The 18,744-nt window shown below is 47.4% G+C and overlaps 2 protein-coding genes and 1 long non-coding RNA gene across 5 annotated transcripts in view; 1 reads left to right on the forward strand and 2 right to left on the reverse strand.

Annotated features, from left to right (window-relative positions):
- LOC125943110 (uncharacterized) overlaps positions 1 to 18,744 on the reverse strand; it is a 492,224-nt gene that overhangs the window by 112,169 nt on the left and 361,311 nt on the right. The window lies entirely within an intron of this gene.
- LOC119441651 (probable ATP-dependent RNA helicase DDX43) overlaps positions 1 to 18,744 on the reverse strand; it is a 160,964-nt gene that overhangs the window by 100,277 nt on the left and 41,943 nt on the right. The window lies entirely within an intron of this gene.
- On the forward strand, positions 9,620 to 15,081 carry LOC125943112 (uncharacterized). 2 transcript variants are annotated; one of them, XR_007465564.1, is made up of 3 exons: positions 9,620 to 9,841; positions 13,740 to 13,842; positions 14,513 to 15,081. It is a non-coding gene; the product is annotated as an uncharacterized LOC125943112 (long non-coding RNA). The 2 variants fall into 2 exon arrangements; XR_007465565.1 differs by having other exon boundaries at positions 9,621 to 9,783.

Consider the following 18,744-nt stretch of genomic DNA (forward strand, 5'->3'; position numbering starts at 1 on the left):
CATGCGTACTCATGCGAACGACCAATTAAATTTGGAGTTGGATATTCTCGGAGCATAGACATGCTAGACGAATTCTTCCAAGTGAAACTTGCAGAAACACGACTGCCTCTAACTTTTGAACAACATACACACTTACTGCAGTCAATAAAAAGTTAATTATTCAATTTTAGTTAATTCGGTGTGCTGACAGCGATAATTATCTCACTTTGTGTCCCCCTGGCCACACAACTTATTTGCGCAGGTGGTCTTCACGTGCCTCCCAGTGCCTAATTTTAAGAAAACCATAAAGCTTATTTGAACACCCGGTATATCAGCCTGTATTGTTTCTTAAAATAAAATTTGGGATGGTCTGTCGCAGGTTCGTTATAAATGCGTAAGCACGGGTCCGGCTTTGGAGTTCTGTTGGGACACCTTGATTTCCTTAAGAAGATTCTTTGTGTTCGGCTGAGACACCTTCGTTTCAACGCGGCAACCACTACGCTAGTTGTTTACGATATGCGAATCACCGCGTGTGAAGACTCACGACGCCACCTACAAGAAGAACGATGTAGCGTAGTAGCCGTGAGCGCGAGCCAGCGTCTTCATGTTTTGTTTCCCACGCGACGTCATCCTTTTACACAAGGCGCGATCTGCTCCCATTTCTCTACCCACGCGACGCCATCCTAGGCCCGCGCGCTGCGTTGGCCCGCTGACGTCACGCTCCCCCATTTCGCAGCCCATGCTCGAGGCTTCGCCCCGCTCCGCGAGAACGCCCACTCAGATAAACGGATCCGGTGGGCTTGAGCCTCCTATGCTTAATGTACGACAATAAACTGCGAAGTTACAATGAAAAACTTTGTAGCGTACGAACGGTACTGTGCTGTACTGGATATGTCAACGTGTAACTGTGATCACAATGAGTGCTACAGTTAAAAAAAAAAGTTGTCTATGCGTAGTTCTTAGTTAGGCTGTTAGTTGTTGTATATATATATATATATATATATATATATAGAACACTTCAGCGAGAGATCTCTTTCATTAAGCAGGTTGGTCGCGGAACCGATGACAGCAAATGAGGCAACCGATGACACCCCAATGGGGAACTAAGTTGATCAGGCGCGAAGGCGCTCGCGCGGACATCGGCGTGCTTGGCAAAAGGGACGTCCCCTCGTTCATTCGACGCCACCGACGGGACGAGTAAGGCACGGCCGGCGCCAGGAGGTCCAAGGTGTTCATGAGAAACAATAACTACGGCAACTTCGCGACACCACACCCCTACGGAATATAACTAAGCTTGTGAGCGAGCTAGCTTTACTTCTACATGGCTGCTACCACTGGCATTCGCGAAAAATACTTTTGAAAAATGCTGGTGGCCATATTTTTTTGCGACAGGGCCGTCCCCGTGTCAGCAGGGGGGGGGGGGGGGGGATGCAGAAATCTGAGGGGGGGGGGGGGGGGTCAGGACATCCGGACATCCCCCCTGGATCCGCGCCTGACAGGGGCGGAGCCAGGTTTTTTCTGAGGGGGGGGTCAGTTTCCGTCACTGATGATGATGATGATGATTGTAGCCTTGCTTATTTACCGAAATTCACCGTTTCTGCTCACGACAAACCGGCGTTTTATACTGCTAGAGCAACACCTGTAGCCCGCCGTGCTGGCTCAGTCAGTTCAGGCGTTGCGCTGCTGAGCACGAGATCGCGGGATCGAATCCCGGCCGCGGCGGCCGCATTTCGATGGATGCGAAATGCAAAAACGCCCGCGTGCTTGCGTTGTAATGCACGTTAAAGAAACCCAGGTGGTCAAAATTAACCCGGAGCCTTCCACTATGGCGTGCCTCATAATCAGAACTGGTTTTGGCACGTGAAACCCCAGAAAGAGGAAGAAGACCTGTAGCGAACCCAGGTATCGGTTTCTCCGGGCTTATAGGAAAAGGACGTTACCCAATACAGCCATGTGCATGGCGGCTGTGCCTGATAATACAGGGTGTTCAAAATTAAGTTTTATGGTTTTTTTTTTAATTAGGCACTGGGAGGCACGAGAAGACAACCGGTACAAATAAGTTATGTGGCCAGGGGGGAACAAAGTGAGATGATAATTATCGCTGTGAGCAGCCCAATTAACTAAAATTGAACAATTACTTTTTGTCGACTGCAGTAAGTGGGTATGTTTGTATTGAAAACTTAGAGGCAGTCGTGTTTCTACTCAGTATCAGTCGGAAGAATTATTCTAGTGTGTCCGTGCTCCGAGATATCCGACTCCAAATTTCAATTGTCGTACTGCGCAGAATTATCGAGTCGACGCGAGAGCGGTTTATGCTTTGTGTTGCTGTGGAAGGGAGGCATTTTGAACATTTTTAGGGCATTGACATCTTGATGGGTGAAGTGTTGACATGAGATTTGTGCATGACAACACCAAACTTAAAGTGGCAGTATGAAATATTCGTTAGCATAGCTAAAAAGGTTTCTGCTGTTGATGGTGCAGTTGTTGCTCATTATTTCAATAAAACTTACCATACTTGGACATCAGCACTCACTTTATTTGCGTAGCCCAGGCAACTTGCAAGGACCATGCCCGGTCGTCTAGTCACCATTACGCACACGGACTGCCCTCCGGCATCTCCGCTCGCGCCATTATCTCGGCATGGCAGCTGTCGCCATCTTTACAGGTTGCGCGGTCGCGTGTTACGACAGCGGTTACGGGTTCTTCGATCTTTTTTTTCATTCCGCCAGCCGTGAGGGGAAGGGGGACAGTTATTATATTTGCCAATGCCTCCGCCCCGTTGTCAGACTCAACGCCTCACGCAACAGCCGCGTCACATCAGGGAGGAGCTTTGCGCCGATCCTAACTCTCTTGCAAGTTGCATGCGTAATCGTGCGACCGACAATTAAAATTTGGAGTTGGATATCTCGGAGCACAGACATGCTAGAAGAATTCTTCCAAGTGAAACTGTGTAGAAACACGACTGCCTCTAACTTTTGAATACAAACATACACACTTACTGCAGTCAATAAAAAGTTAATTGTTCAATTTTAGTTAATTCGGCTGCTAACAGCAATAATTATCATCTCACGTTGTGTCCCCCTGGCCACATAACTTATTTGCGCAGGTGGTCTTCCCGTGCCTCCCAGTGCCTAATTTTAAGAAAACCATAAAGCTTAATTTTGAACACCCCGTATATCTAGCCTGTATTGTTTCTGTGGGATGATCTGTTGCAGGTTCGTTATAAATTCGTAAGCACGCGTCCGTTTTTGGAGTTCTATTGGGACACCTTGATTTCCTTAAGAAGATCCTTGTGTTCGGCTGAGACACCTTCGTTTGCTTTGGAGGACTTAAATGCCCGGAGCTCCAGTAGGCGCTGCCATGTTTGATCACGTAGTGACGCGTCCATTGCTTGCCTCAGCTTCCTCCGTTGCCTCCGTTATGGTACGTACACTCTAGCGGCAAAACTAAAGTCCCTATATAAGAAAAGTACCGCCATCCTTTGATAAACGCCGCTTCTCTCTCTCTCTCCTGTATCTACAATTGGACGATGATAGCGCGCGCTTTTCACTTTATATTTTCTTTTTTTCCGCCTCAGAGCCATGTTGAAAGTCCTCTGCGCAGCCGCAGTCGCTGGCGGCGGCGCGCGCCCGGCCTGAAAGCTTCAACGTGGACTTTCTAGGTGCGCCACCGTCGACTTGGCTTTCGCAAGCAAAAAGTAAAGAAAAAAAAGCAAGCGCTTTAGGAGAGGAGGCGGCGGAGGAAAGAGTAGATGGCGGTACTTTTCTTATATAGGGATTTTAGGCAAAACGCGCGCGGCGCGCCGCCGGCGGCAAAACGGAGCAGCGGCAGGGCGGCCATGGATGGATGGATGGATGGATGAGGCTGAACCCTTTAAATCGGGCGGTGGCATACGCCACCTAGCCATGACCATTAACATAATTTGTACTTTGTGGTGGGTGAAATTTCACCCCTGCCTTAATTTTATCCACCAATCAGATAACCTCTGCTTGGTCATTTCTACCCGCTTAAAGTCTATTTTGCCTTCACTGTCCCTAAACCCCAATGCTTTGAAAAAATCAGCCCCGTTGCCTTGCACTGTAGGGTTAAGCCCCTTACAGAAAAGTATGAGGTGTTCCAACCGGCGGCGCGCCGCTGCGACAACCACGTGACTAGAGTGTACTAGAATATGGACCATTGTCTAGTACACTCTACACGTGGCAGACTAGACTCTTTCCCCCTTCTCGAACTATCCATCAGCTCGGTTACGTCCAAGGGCGGACACGGCGTCACTACCAAGGAATTGCGGTCGGCGTGGGCCAGACCAGTGCCTCAAAAGTCCCTAAGCGATTACGTCCCTAGGCACCTAGGAGCTTCACGATTGCCATGACAACCCGTGTTAAGCGGAAGTCACATGACCCGCAGTGCCACGCCCCCGCTGTACCTTCTAGCATTTGTAAATACGCGGTTGTACAAATGCTAGAAGGTACAGCGGGGGCGTGGCACTGCTGCCAACCGGTTCACCGGCGCCCTTATCGCGTTTCCGCTGCGGAACGCGCCATAATCCAAAAGGAAGTCGATAAAATGCTGGCCAAGAACATCATCGAATCGTCCTCGAGTCCTTGGGCCGCTCCTGTTGTGCTGGTCAAGAAAAAGGACAACACCTGGCGATTTTGTGTTGACTATCGACACCTCAACAAGGTCACGAAAAAGGACGTCTATCCCTTGCCCCGTATCGACGACGCACTCGACTGTTTTCACGGCGCCCAATATTTCTCATCTATTGACCTTCGCTCAGGTTATTGGCAGATTGCTGTTGACCCACTGGACCGCGAAAAAACCGCATTCGTAACTCCCGATGGCCTCTATCACTTTAAAGTGATGCCTTTCGGCCTTTGCAATGCGCCGGCCACATTCGAGCGCATGATGGATTCGCTTCTTCGTTGCTTGAAATGGTCAACCTGCTTGTGCTACCTTGACGATGTCATTGTTTTTTCGCCAACATTTGACAGCCATCTTCAGCGCCTCTCCACCATTCTCGAGGTATTCCGCAATGCCGGTCTCCAACTCAACGCCTCAATATGCCGTTTCGGACGCCGTGAAATAACCGTACTTGGCCATCTCGTCAACGCGACAGGTGTCCAGCCCGATCCTGAAAAAGTTCGCGCCGTGAAGCATTTTCCTGTACCTTGTTCGGCCAAAGACGTACGCAGTTTTATATGATTGTGCTCCTATTTCCGACGTTTTATTCGTAATTTCGCCGACATTGCGCGTCCCCTTACTGCGCTCCTCAAAAAAGACGTTGCTTTTACATGGGGCTCACCCCAAGCTGCTGCCTTTTCGGCGCTTATAGATGCCCTGACGACTTCCCCTATTTTAGCGCATTTTGATCCGACTGCACCGACGGAACTTCGCACAGATGCCAGCGGCCATGGAATCGGTGCCGTCCTCGCTCAGCGTCAGAGCGGCCACGACTGTGTTATTGCGTACGCTAGCCGCCTCCTGTCCGCACCGGAGAAGAATTACTCCATCACGGAACGAGAGTGTCTTGCTCTTGTCTGGGCTGTCGCCAAATTTCGTCCCTGCCTGTTTGGCCGCACCTTTACCGTCGTGACTGATCATCACGCCCTCTGTTGGCTTTCTTCGCTCAAAGACCCTACAGGACGCCTTGGTCGTTGGGCTCTGCGCCTCCAAGAATACTCGTTTTCAGTGGTGCACAAGTCCGGTCAGCTTCACCGAGATGCCGACTGTCTCTCACGGCATCCCGTGGATTCCCCTGACGTCTCCGAGCAAGACACCGACGCCTGCGTTTTGTCTATCTCGGACCTCGTTAATATACGGGACGAACAACGCCGCGACTCGGCTTTACGGTCTATCATCGACAGTCTCAACTCGGATCCGCCACACCCGACCCTTCCCTCCACTTGTTCTTCCTTCAGGACGGCACCTTATACCGCCATAATATGCATCCTGAGGGCCCTGAACGCCTCCTTGTCGTGCCTGCCCATCTGCAGTCAGATGTCCTTCGCCAGCTTCACGATGAGCCCACTGCTGGTCACCTTGGTGTCACCCGCACTTATGATCGCGTCAGGCGCCGTTTCTTCTGGCCTGGTCTCTATCGCTCCGTCCAACGATATGTCGCTAGCTGCGACAAATGCCAGCGCCGCAAGAGGCCAGCTATGTTACCTGCCGGTCTGCTTCATCCTATAGACATTCCCGCCGAACCATTCTTTCGTGTTGGGCTCGACCTTCTTGGTCCCTTTCCAACCTCGACATCAGGCAACAAGTGGGTCGCCGTAGCGACCGACTACGCGACGCGATACGCCATTACCCGTGCCCTCCCAACCAGTTGCGCTACGGATATCGCCGACTTTCTCCTTCATGACATCATCCTGCATCACGGTGCTCCTCCACAGCTTCTGACCGATCAAGGCCGATACTTTTTGTCTCGCGTCATCGATGACATCCTTCGTTCCTGCTATACCCACCACAAGCTCACAACTGCGTATCACCCCCAAACGAATGGACTCACAGAGCGCCTGAACCGAACTCTGACCGATATGCTTTCAATGTACGTCTCCACCGATCACCGCGATTGGGACGCTACTTTGCCGTACGTTACTTTCGCCTACAACTCGTCCCGACATGTTATCCCCGTAACAATATAAATGGAGTGAAGCGCGCGCCTCACTCTCGACCGTTCGCTGGCTGGGCGCCTCTCAAGGCGATGGCAGAAGTCGGTGAAGGCGAATGTCTGACGGCAACGGTACCCCTAGCAAGAAGTGTAATACAATCCAACCCGAGCATTATACACCTCTCGCTGGAGGTGACGTCATTGCAGTAGCTTCAACGTCATCATCAACCGGAGGAGAAGAAGCGGAAGACAAGGCTGCGAAGCGAAGAGCGCGTGATGCCGAACGCAAGCGAGCGAAGCGAGCTGCCGATACCGAACTCCGTGCAACGTGGACGTGAGAAAGAAGAGCGGCGAGTGGTTGATGGAGTACATGCGGACAAAGTACTCTATGCAGTGTGCCTCCGCCGAGTCCGACAAGTGTCCGACTACCATTCGCGGAAGTTGCATTGATCTCGCCTTTACCCGAAACTGTGACGTGGGCATGCTTCTCAAAGACCTTTTGACTGTACACTTTAGCGACCACAAGGCTGTGATTATGGCCGTCAGGTACAATGACAACACAAACAGGTGCTGATGAATGTGTAAATAAATGGTTACGGTACAAATCCTCGTCTCGTCATTAATTTACGCCATTAAAGTTACTACGCCGTGTACTCTCGGCGCAAGAAATGCATTCGCATTTCCTCACGATTCCCTTCGGGGAGGTGGGGGAAATTTTTAAAATTCCGAAGCGCCGGTTGCTATAGCAACATTAGATAAAAACCTTTTCTGTCTCGAAGTTGCATCGTACGATCGGCGCGCGCCTTTGCTACTTTATCGGGTCAATATCGCCTCGCAAGCAAGCCGAGAAGTGTCCCCACCTAAAGTACTAAGAGTATATACCTTACAGCATGATCTGAAGTCACTCCAAAAATAATAATAATAATTCGGAGATATGTCGATCATTTCAGTGCTCCTCTTAAGATTAATTCCATAGTCGAATTGGATTTTTGAAGTTTGCTTACAATTCTTCTTTCTCACTAAAATGTTAGTATCAATGATCGACGCACGACTATATCACACGAATGTACGCCGCGTAAATTTCAAATTCAAGTGAAAGCCTGCGCGTCATTCTCTATCCAGTCACCAGAGACTTAACGACTCCCAAGGCAATACTCGGTCTCGAGAATGAGGTTATGGTAGCCGTAAGAAAATCGGAAAGAAACCTCAGGTGAAATTATTATTATTATTTTCTTCACTCCTAGACACGCCCAGCGTCGCAGACGAGTATGCGAGCTGCGAAACGGCAAGTTGACCTATCGTAGTTGTTGTAAAACAAATTGCCACATTTGTGAGCCAAAAAATGCAAATAAAAAGTTGTAGCGCTACCTATGTTAAACAATTAAACTCATTCATTTTGTATAAATTTTCATACATATTTGGTAAAAGTCTTGGTGGCGGCGCGCACATCTGCAAATGCCCAGATTTTGTGAATTGATTTGAATCATAGAGAAAGAAAAATATGTTTGAATGACGTTTCTGGACTATCTAGTTTTTAGGCACTCGTTGTCGTGTTGAATGTAGTCCGTCCGCTGCGTGATTACGTACTTACATATTACCAGTGCCTCCTCTATACTAAAGTATAGAGGATGCGCTGATGTTACGTTGTAGGTGCTCACCAATGCCTCCTTTATTTAGAAGTTTTTTTTTTCTTTCGTTTTTTTTTTTTTTTTTTTTTTTTTTTAAGGAGGCGTTGGTGCTGCTCACGAGTATGATTAGACGGGCGGATGAATACCAGTTTTTTTTTTTTTTTTTTTTCGTGGCCTTTTGTCGGCGCGGATCCGCGCTCTCACAGAACGTGCTGCAGCTCCCGTGCGTCTGCGTCTATCTCCACGCAAGTGTTCATTGCGTCTGCGTCTACCTGCACGCAAGTGTCCAGAATTTATTTTCCTGGAAAAATTTCGATGTCACCAGGTCTGTGTTATCTTGAACAGGCAAACAGGACTATTGTATCTTGCTGCTAACGGTTATTGCCCACGAGGCCTAAATATGACCAGCGTCTCACCACGACCGTTGTCACGACAAAGGAGGCGTTGGTCAAGGCCATCGTTCGTCGAGGGAACGCTGTATCCCCTGTTATGGCCGCCGTTTCGAATAATGCAGACCGAGTGGAACGAGAACGAATACGCTCCTTCGCCTTGGCAGCCGACTTCAGAACCCACGCGTTACGGCGAAGGAGGCAACCTCGGCGTATTGTCTGGTCGGCGCCATGGCCGGGGTAACTATTAACGACCCAATGCGTCGCGCCCAGACGATGAAGTGACCCCGGTGCCAGTCAAAGATGTCGCCAGGATCATTGGCAAAGGCGGTTCCAGGATCCGCGAGCTTCAGCATTCCAGTGGTGCGCACATCTGGGTCAAGAAAGACGTCGCAGATAATTACTTCGAGACCAAGATCAAGCTCTCGGACCCCGAAGAGGCGTGTCGCAAGGCCCGCGAGCTCATCGACGCGATCGTCCATCTGCCGGAAGAACCAGCATGCTCCAGCAAAAGCGAAGAACCGCCGCCTTTGCTTGACTGGGACAAGCTGCTTGCCAAAAGCGACGAAGATGCGAAGAAGCGCTGGGCCTCTCTCGCACCGATAATTAACAATTTTTACGATAATTAAAAATTTTAGACTCTGGCATCGCTGCTGCCAGCCATCATTCACATCGGCAGCCAGCCTGTTCCGAGGGAGGAGGTTGCCGCGGTCATCGAGGTGGTGGTTTCCGGCGGGGAAGATGCTCAAGTTGCGTCCATGTCTGCTGAGGAGGCGGTGGCCTTCAAGGCAGACAACAACAGTACTTGGGCCCACAACAGCCGCCACCAGACGTAGCAACTAACCCCGTGACAACGTTCGAGCTCGCGTTTTCAAACCATCCGGTAATCTTGGACGAAATCTGCGAAAACAAGTTCGCGAAGCCGTCTCCAATACAGAGCCAGGCCTCGTCAATCCTGCTTCAAGTTCAAGACCTCATCGGAATCGCACAGACAGGTACAGGGAAGACTCTGGCATTCCTGCTACCTCCTGCTACCAGCCATGATTCACATCGACAGCCAGCCTATTCCAAGGAAGGAGAGGAAAGGTGCTTCAGGTCCGGTTCTCGCTCCGCCACGCGGGCCTGCCCGGCAGATTGGGCGGGCAGCAAAAAAATACCACTACCGAGGGATCAAGTGCGTATGCGTCTACGGCGGTGGCAGTCGGCGAGAGCAGAGTCTTCGACATTGTCATGTGATGTTCCGTCCTAGCCTGTTTCCGTTCTCCTTGTTGATAGTGCTTTGTTTCTTTAAATAGATAAATCATCACAGCTACCATGTGCGACTTTCGCACATGGGCAAAGAGAGAAGCAGAAGTAGTCAAATTTTAATTAGCTGCTGTAAATAAGATGCACATGTTTTTTTTTTTTTTTCTTCCCCAAGCTAAACTAACGCAAATGAGAATGTAGGAATTTTTTTCAGGACCATTCTTAAGCAGGCTTTGCCTCTGAATTTTTTCCCCCTTCATTACCGCAGAAAGTTGCCCATGACTATAGAATCCTCAGCTTCAAATCACTATTTCGTCAGTTCTATCCCACATAGGATATTCTCGCATGGAAAGGAAGGTGGGCAAAATGACTACAAGAAGTATGTGTCTTCCTTTCTATCCGCATGTGTGTGAATGTTTACTTGATAACAGGCATGTGGTTGGCCTCCTGGTGATTCTTTTGTCTGTATTGCATGCCTGACTTTGCATACCATGAATCCACTTGAACTTACTCAGTTTTCTGTTGTTCTAACGACATCCTATTTTGTGTGCTGTTATGCAATGTTGCACCAGCATAGTTAGCTGACTAATGCATAAACGAACGCATCTGGCCTATTTCCTAGCTCAACACTGATGTTCAATGGAGAAATGTTTTTGTTAATTATTAAGCTATATGCCAGAGATACCAGCAATCGTAGAGGCATTGCGTAATCAAGGAGTTCAAGAGGCACACATGAGTATCTTGAGAAATATCTGCAAATATTCCACAGCTACATTGGTTCTCCACAAGAAAAATAGAAGGCAAAATATCAAGAGAGGGGACAGGCGAGGAGGCACAATCTCTCCAATGCTATTCACTGCATGCTCAGAAGTAGTATTCAAGCTCTTAAGACTGGGAAGGCTTAGGAGTGAGGATCAACGGCGAATATCTTGTCAAACTTCGGTTTGCAGATTACAGTGACCAATTCAGCAATAATGGGGACGAATTACAACAAATAATTGAGGACCTTAACCAAGAAAGTGTAAGAGTGGGGTGGAAGATTAATATGCAGAAGACAATGTTCAATAGCCTGGCCATGGAACAAGAATTTAGGATCGCCAGTCAGCCTCTAGAGTTTGTAAAGGAGTACGTTTATCTAGGTCAATTACTCACAGGGAACCCTAATCATGAGAAGGAAATTTACGGAAGAATAAGTTGGGTTGGAGTGTATATGGTAGGCATTGCCAAATCCTGACTGGGAGCTTACAACTGTCGTTGAAAAAAAAAAAAAGTGTACAATCATTGCATTCTACCCATGCTAACATATGGGGCAAAAACTTGGAGGTTAACATAGAAGCTTGAGAACAAGTTAAGGACTGCACAAAAAGCGATGAAACGAAAAATGATTAAGCCTGACGTTAAGAGACGGGGAGAGAGCGGCGTGGATCAGAGAGCAAATGGGGATAGCTGATATTCTAGTTGACATTAAGGGGAATAAATGGAGCTGGGCAGGTCATGAAATGTGTAGGATGGATAACTGGTGGACCATTATAGCGTTACAGAATCGATACTAAGAGAAGGGAAGCGCAGTCGAGGACAACAGAAAACTATGTGGCGTGATGAAGTTAGGAAATTTGCAGGTGCATGTTCGAATCGGCAAGCGCAAGACAGGGGTACTTGGAGATTGCAGGGAGAGGCCTTCGTCCTGCAGTGGACATAAATTTAGGCTGATGATGATGATGATGATGACAGAAGCACTGCTGTCTTATAACTACGAGGAAAAAGACTAACTTCTATCTCTGAACACACGTCGTTCTCGTAAGGCATAAAAAAGTACAGAGACATTTCGGTAAAGTAAGACATGGAAAAAGAAATTCATATGCTTGCAGATGGTTGCCTGTAAACCTCCCCCACTCAGTGTCTTCTCTTAGTTTATAAATCGTCGCAACCAGCAATTTCTCAGAGCATTATACAGACACAGAAGTCTCTTGTGCCTGTCTCTAATGAAAAGCCTGGCACTGTCCATGGAAGCGTGACAGAAGTGCTACTGTTTGGAGAATGTGCTTAGTAACTCGGCTACAAGCAGCGATTGTCCTGGCCACCTTTTTATAAGGAAACACCTTTACTTACCTACTTTGACTGCTTTGCATGGATGGGCTATCTCAAACAATAAACGGTGGCACTATATCCAGTGACCCAAGTTGTCTACTAGCTTGTGCCCGAGTAGACAACCTGCGGCACAGCATATTGACAGGTATATTGACTCTTTCGCGGCGTCCCCGTGGTAGCTGCCATGTTTGATCATGCGGTGACGCGTCCATTGCCTGCCTCAGCTGCCTCCGCGTTTACTATGGATTTACATGACGCCCAGTGTGGCTAGGGAAACCTCTGTTTCGGAAGATATCGTAAATGCTGACTGGATGGGTCGACACAAAACTGTGGCCACCGGTTCAGAGGACATGTTAAAGCGCTTTCAAAGCTCATTAAGCTTTGTCCAAACGGCGCGAGCATCGTATATGGTTGTTCTAAAATCAAGGCTAAAAATGTATGCCAAGCTATTCTAGCTTTCCGCTTCGGAATTGAATCAGAATCAGTGTTTCGCTCTTCGGTCTTTATTTGGCAAATACTTAGAAGCAGAAGCTTGTCACGTTTCTGACTCTGAAGTTCGTCCGTTCGGTCACTATCCGATTATTTTCTGCCTAATCGCTCTCGGGTGTGTTCAGTTGCAGTAGATTTGTTCTTACTGCACACAAGGCTTGGAACGTGGCTGTTCTGTTCTTTGTAATAGCTTGTAGCAAATAGTATCCCTAGTAACTCGCTTAGTCCTGTGGACTGTCACGAAACATTCAGCGAACATTCATGTACTGTTGGTGTAGTAGCTGTTACACATGCTTTGGTGTATCGATTCAAGTGTGCATAAGTTGGCGTGCAAGTTGTGGTAGATGTGTGTAGATAATGTGCGTGAAACTTACTGTGCCGGAAAGCGGTGCTATTCCTTTTATCGGTCTTTAGCGAGCGGTACTCATTCTTGCCGACATTCCGGGGTGGAGGTTAGCGATACAACGCTGATGTGAATTTTTGTGAAAACTTTTTTTTTTTTTTAAATCCACCAGGAAACTCGTTTATTGTGAAGGGCCAGAAACAGAGGCTGCTCGTATGTAGCAACAGTCCGTGAACTAGGACATATATTCATTACATTCCTTAATATGCCAGTCACTATTTTTGCAGCCAACTACTGCAAACGTCTCCAATCCACCGCTCCACATTTTACAGCATGAATGGAGCACAGTGCGTGAGCGAAAACCCAGTTGCATTTGCGACAGCTGATTGCACGGAAACAAGGCAGAAGCGGTAATGGTTTCGTATTCGTGCGCTTTCGCTGAGGCAATGTATGGCGTGCCACCGAAAGCACCATCTCGTTTCTTGAAAACAAACTGCTCCGCAAAAAGGGTCAATAGACATTCTTGGCCAAATCTCCGTAACGGATGTGCCAAGGTGACCACGAGGTATGCAGCCTTAAATATATTAAAGCTATAGTGCCCCATCCGTAGCAGATACCTCTGCGTCCAGCGTGCCTGCTTCATTTTTGATTCTCAATGAAGTATGCATTGAACTTTTTTCCCGAGTCTACCAAAGCACGAAACAGACGCCAACTAGAACAAACTAGAGTGCCTGAACATGGCATGAATTTAATAGCCTTTGATCCTTGATTTTATCTGGGCTCAAGCATGCTCACACATGCCTTTGTGACAGTGATCAATATACAAAAAGCCGACCTCACCTAACAAACTTTCTAGTGCAACTGTTGATTGCTTTTTCCCAGAGGGTCATAGCTGTAGTGGCAACAAAAATGTGTAATAATTAGAGCTACAATCATTTCACCTTTTTCGATAATTTTTTATGCAGATCCTGTATATGTGGCTACCTTCAACATCGGCATGTTTAAAGCACGTTGACGCTTCTGAGTCGTGGCAACTAGGGCCATTGGAGACTTCCCACCAAAAAAAATGTAAGCATGCACACACAGAAGCGGCAGAACTTGGCAATTAGCAACAACGCATGCACAGGAAAGGTACAACACGTGCATTTGAATGAAGGAAAAAGGTGTAACAGGCAATAATTGCCTAAGGCAATAACAAAATTCCTTTAGTCACATTCTTCGAGCATGCCAATGACAGCAATAGCTAATAGCTCTTTTGCAAGAACAGAACTACATTTTCTCAATTCAACAGATATTGTAGTGGTACTGAAAGTGACAATACAAACGGGCCTGTGAATGAATGCATTCTGCAAAATTGAAGGTGTATTTTTCCATTTATAGTTTTGCAGAATGCATTCATTGACATGGCTAGTTGGTGCCAATTCATAATAAAGCTTACGGCAAACACAACACAAGGAGGTGTCAGGACAAGATTTCTTGTCCCACCTTCTTATTTAGTGTTTGCGGTAAGCCTTATTGTCAACCTAGTTTTGTCGCACTAGCCTGTAACATTTCGCCGCCAGATGGATTGCATGCAATGGATGCCTGCGTACTTCTGGCTCACAGCACCTTGGCATAAATTTGGCAAGCATGCCTCGCAAGGTGCCTCGATATTTAGCCAATATTGCATTCTGAACAGTCGTTACCTTTGTTTAATGCTGCTTTCTTTCTTTTTTTCTTTTATCTTCCATGCATCCAGAAGCTGAATGCACTTGGAAAGCACATGTCCAGAGGTGGAGGGAAAAGTTGCTCGTTGCCATCACCCAAACTGCCACCGCCTCCTCCCCGCCGGAAACCACCACCTCGAAGACCATGGCAACATCCTCCCTCGGAACAGGCTGGCTGCCGATGGGAATCATGGCTGGCAGCAGCAATGCCAGAGTCAAAAATTTTTAATTATCGTAAAAATTTTTAATTATCGGTGCGAGAGAGGCCCAGCGCTTCTTTGCATCTTCGTCGCTCTTGGCAAGCAGCTTGTCCCAGTTGAGCAAAGGCGGCGGTTCTTCGCTTTTGCTGGAGCATGCTGGTTCTTCCGGCGGATGGACGATCGCGTCGATGAGCTCGCGGGCCTTGCGACACGCCTCTTCGGGGTCCGAGAGCTTGATCTTGGTCTCGAAGTAATTATCTGCGTCGTCTTTCTTGACCCAGATGTACGCACCACTGGAATCCTGAAGCTCGTGGATCCTGGAACCTCCTTTGCCAATGATCCTGGCGACATCTTTGACTGGCACCACGATCACTTCAGCATCTGGGCGCGATGCATTGGGTCGTTGAGTTACCCAGGCCATGGCCCCGACCAGACGTGCCGCGGGTGCCTCCTTTGCCGTAACACCCGAGTTTTGAAGTCGGCTGCGAAGGCAGAGGAGCGTATTCATCCTCGATCCACTCTTTATCTCTGTTCTTCGAAGCAGCATCCACAAGAGTGGAGACAGCGTTCCCTGGCCGACGGACGGTTGTGGTGTGAAGCTCGTCAGATGTGGGCCTTGTGGCGGACGGACTACAACCAACACAAGTGCCTAAAGACTTCATAGTCGAGAAACGTCAATCACAAAACCTGGGCACTTGTAGATATGCATGCTGCCACCAACACCTCTTTAACAAAAATATATCACAACATGTATGAAATAAATGAGTTCAATTGCATGCCATAGGTGGCGCTACAACTTTTTTTGTATTTCTTGGCTTGCATATGTGGCACTTTGTTTCGCAACGCGTTTGATAGGTGAACTTGCCATTTCGCGGCTCGCATGCTAGTCTGCAACACTGAGCACGTCTCGAAGTGAAAAGAAATCATGATTCGGCGGGAGGTTTATTTCAGATTTTGTTTCGGCTGCCACAACCTCCTCCCCGAGAGCGAGTATTACCGCGAAAGTCAATGTCTGTGGTGACTTGAGTGTCGGCTACTGAGCAACCATTTCTCACGATCGGTCGTGAGCCTTTTCGCGTTTCTTCTGCAGTACTTACAGATAGGTGCTGAACTTGTGGAGACAGTTTCCTTTAAAGGGGTTGAGACACCAAATTTTGAGGGTATAAAAGGCCTGCTGTGGGCTTCCTCTGTATGAAAGGACACTCAACATGAAGCGTTGGACACAGCAAACGTTTAAAATATATTTTAATTCGCTTCCAAAGAGTGCCTAAATGCTCGTTCTCGCGATCGAGACCCATCGCTAGCGCGATTAACATCGACGTCACTGTGTTGGAAGCGTAACGCGTTTTAGTGACGTCATACCACATTAGAGTTACGTACAATGAGCGGTGGCCCACAGCACGGGGCAAGCCTCGAGTCTAGAATGCAGTATAAGCTGCAACGGACGCAGAGTCGGAATCGGAGCTGCCGCAGCTAGCGATGGCAACTGTCGGCATGGGTTTGTTTGCCTGCGCTGGTACAAAACGTGTGTATGAGAGCAGACGATGCAGCAGTACGTGCTTCACAGCCTTGTGGGCCCACATGACCAAGCTTCCTAACTAGTGACGTCACTGTCCAACTCGGCACCGAGAAACCGAAAATGGTGCACATAAATAATGCGATATTGAATTATTTACCGAGAATATATGAACCTTCCAGTGTGTATCATGCTTTCTGGAGCAATAAGAAATGTTTGAAACAAACAACGCGCAAGCCACAAATTTGATGTCTCAACCCCTTTGAGTATACGTGTGCAATTTTGATGTTAAAACAAATATCTCGTCGAAATGTGGCATGACCTCGCAAGCATGGAATGGATACGCTTGCTTGCGTGCTTCGTAACCTTCGAGAAACTTTCGCCTGCCGTGTGCCCTTTGGCGTTCTTCTTTCGCCTTTGACCGTGCATGCACTTGCACTTGAATGTATCCCAGTTAACAGCTTTTATAGTGTTCGATCTTCACATACATCACACAGCCAAGTAGTAGTGTTGTCACAGGAGTTTACATTTGGTGCGCAGGTGCAATTGTTTTGCTTGCTTTCTCGTCTCATAGGACAATGCCTGTACCTGAATAAGTGCATCCTTTTCGCAATTTGAATAGCTGTTGTTCTGGCGCATTTGCGGTCAATTTTCCGTGTTTGGCACAGTTTCGTTCAGTAATTTGCGTTTGTATCAAATTGGCGCAGGAGTCTCACCCCTGTATGCGGTACATGGCGGTGCTGCGAGAGCATCCGAATTATCGGGCAAGTCCGAAAAATTGGGTGTCTGTCATTAACTGTACTTATGGAGCAATATATTAGGTAAAATATCTCGAGATGTACTCACTAACAGCTGTCTTAAACAATGATACAATTTCAGTGCTGGTGATGGACGAGGGAAGGTGGTGTAATTCTGTGCTAGTGTTAGGATTGAGTGAAGTAAATTGTTTTTCGGAAGGGAATAGAAACTGCATGGTCAAGATATGATGGCACATAGTCGGCTCTGAAATCAATTCCTTTTTAAGGGCTGGAGATTTCAAAAAAGATATTTTGGAATATACAGTTGCATAAAAGGTTCTTCAAAGCAGTACATTAAACACACGATGGTCTGTCTGCAAAAAAACAAGACTGGCTGTGCAGAAGAAGTTGGAGTAGGTAAAGTAAGCTAACCTGTTCCGAGAAGATTCAGAGACATCGGCTAATGTAATTTGTCCAGGATACCACACTGATGACACAAACTCGAGTTTGGTCTTAATAGTGTATGTACATTAATAACTTTAAATGCTGTAGAGCCTGGAGAGTTCCTGCGCATATGTAGCCAAGGGCTGAGTTTGCATCATAAGTAATGTGATCACTGCGTTTATACCAAGAAAGACTACTGCTTATGTAAATTCCGATGTATTCGTACAGTTTTGGTAATATTGCAGCTGAATGATGTAGGTAGGTTAGAGAGGCACAAGACTGACATAACTTTACATTTACTCGGATTAAGAATTAACTGTTAGTCATTGTGAGCACCACTTAGAGATGTTACGTAGGTCTGATTGCTGAACAGAAATATTGTGCTGGTTATGGATATCTCTACCTTGATGTGATGGAAGGACATGTGGGCCACCCCAGGAGCTACGCCAGCAGTAGTGCACCTACTGGCAGAGACACCTTTGTTGGACAGACACTATGGATAGGGCCAGACTAAATAGAATATCCTGACTGCAAGCAGTAGTGTAGTCAGCACTGTCACCAGGTCAAGATCAGCAACATTGGTCGAGCTGGTGTCTACATACCCACAGGCGTTGCTTTACCAGCTGTGACGCCGTGGCAGAGAAAGCAATGCCAAACTACTCCCTTATCCACTGCCCAAAAAACGCCATGAGCTGTAACATAGTAAAGCAAGCTATGTTGCTGGAGGACGAGGTCTCCAGGTCTGAAGACAACTCATCTGCTACTGGGGAAGTGCTCGGAGCTGTATAGAGTCTGACCATGCGTTAGGACATTTCTGGGGGGAACTCCGGGCACTGAGCTTGCCAGTTCCAAATAAAGACCCGGCAAATCAAGATCCTTAAAATAGGTATTTGGAATGTTACAAGCATGCATCAAGGAAAGTTATATTTAAGGAAGAGATGGTAAGAACAAACATTTCTGTTCTAGGGACTACTGAGCTGAAATGAACAGGCACGGGGTACATTAGCAACTTCGTGATTTCCTACTCGGGCAGTGAAACAATGAAAAGGAATGGTGCAGTATTTATTGTAACAAAGACAGTAAAAAATTCAATACTAGGCTATCGCACACTCAGTAATAGCACAACCCGATTTGAACATATATGCACCACTTTCCCGGCCTTCCCTTCTGCTGGCAATTACACGCATGCAATGGACTGGGTGAAAAGGTATAATCAAATGCAGGGTGTTTCAGCTAACTCTTGCCAAGCTTTAAACATCCAAGTGGGCTTCACGAGAATGCAATTTAGTATTGTTCACTGTCTTCTTGGGCAACTCGGTATTCATTTAACCTATGCTTAGGTAATCAATTGACAATACTTTATTAAC

This window comes from Dermacentor silvarum, chromosome 2, assembly GCF_013339745.2.
Source record: "Dermacentor silvarum isolate Dsil-2018 chromosome 2, BIME_Dsil_1.4, whole genome shotgun sequence".
NCBI lineage: Eukaryota > Metazoa > Arthropoda > Arachnida > Ixodida > Ixodidae > Dermacentor > Dermacentor silvarum.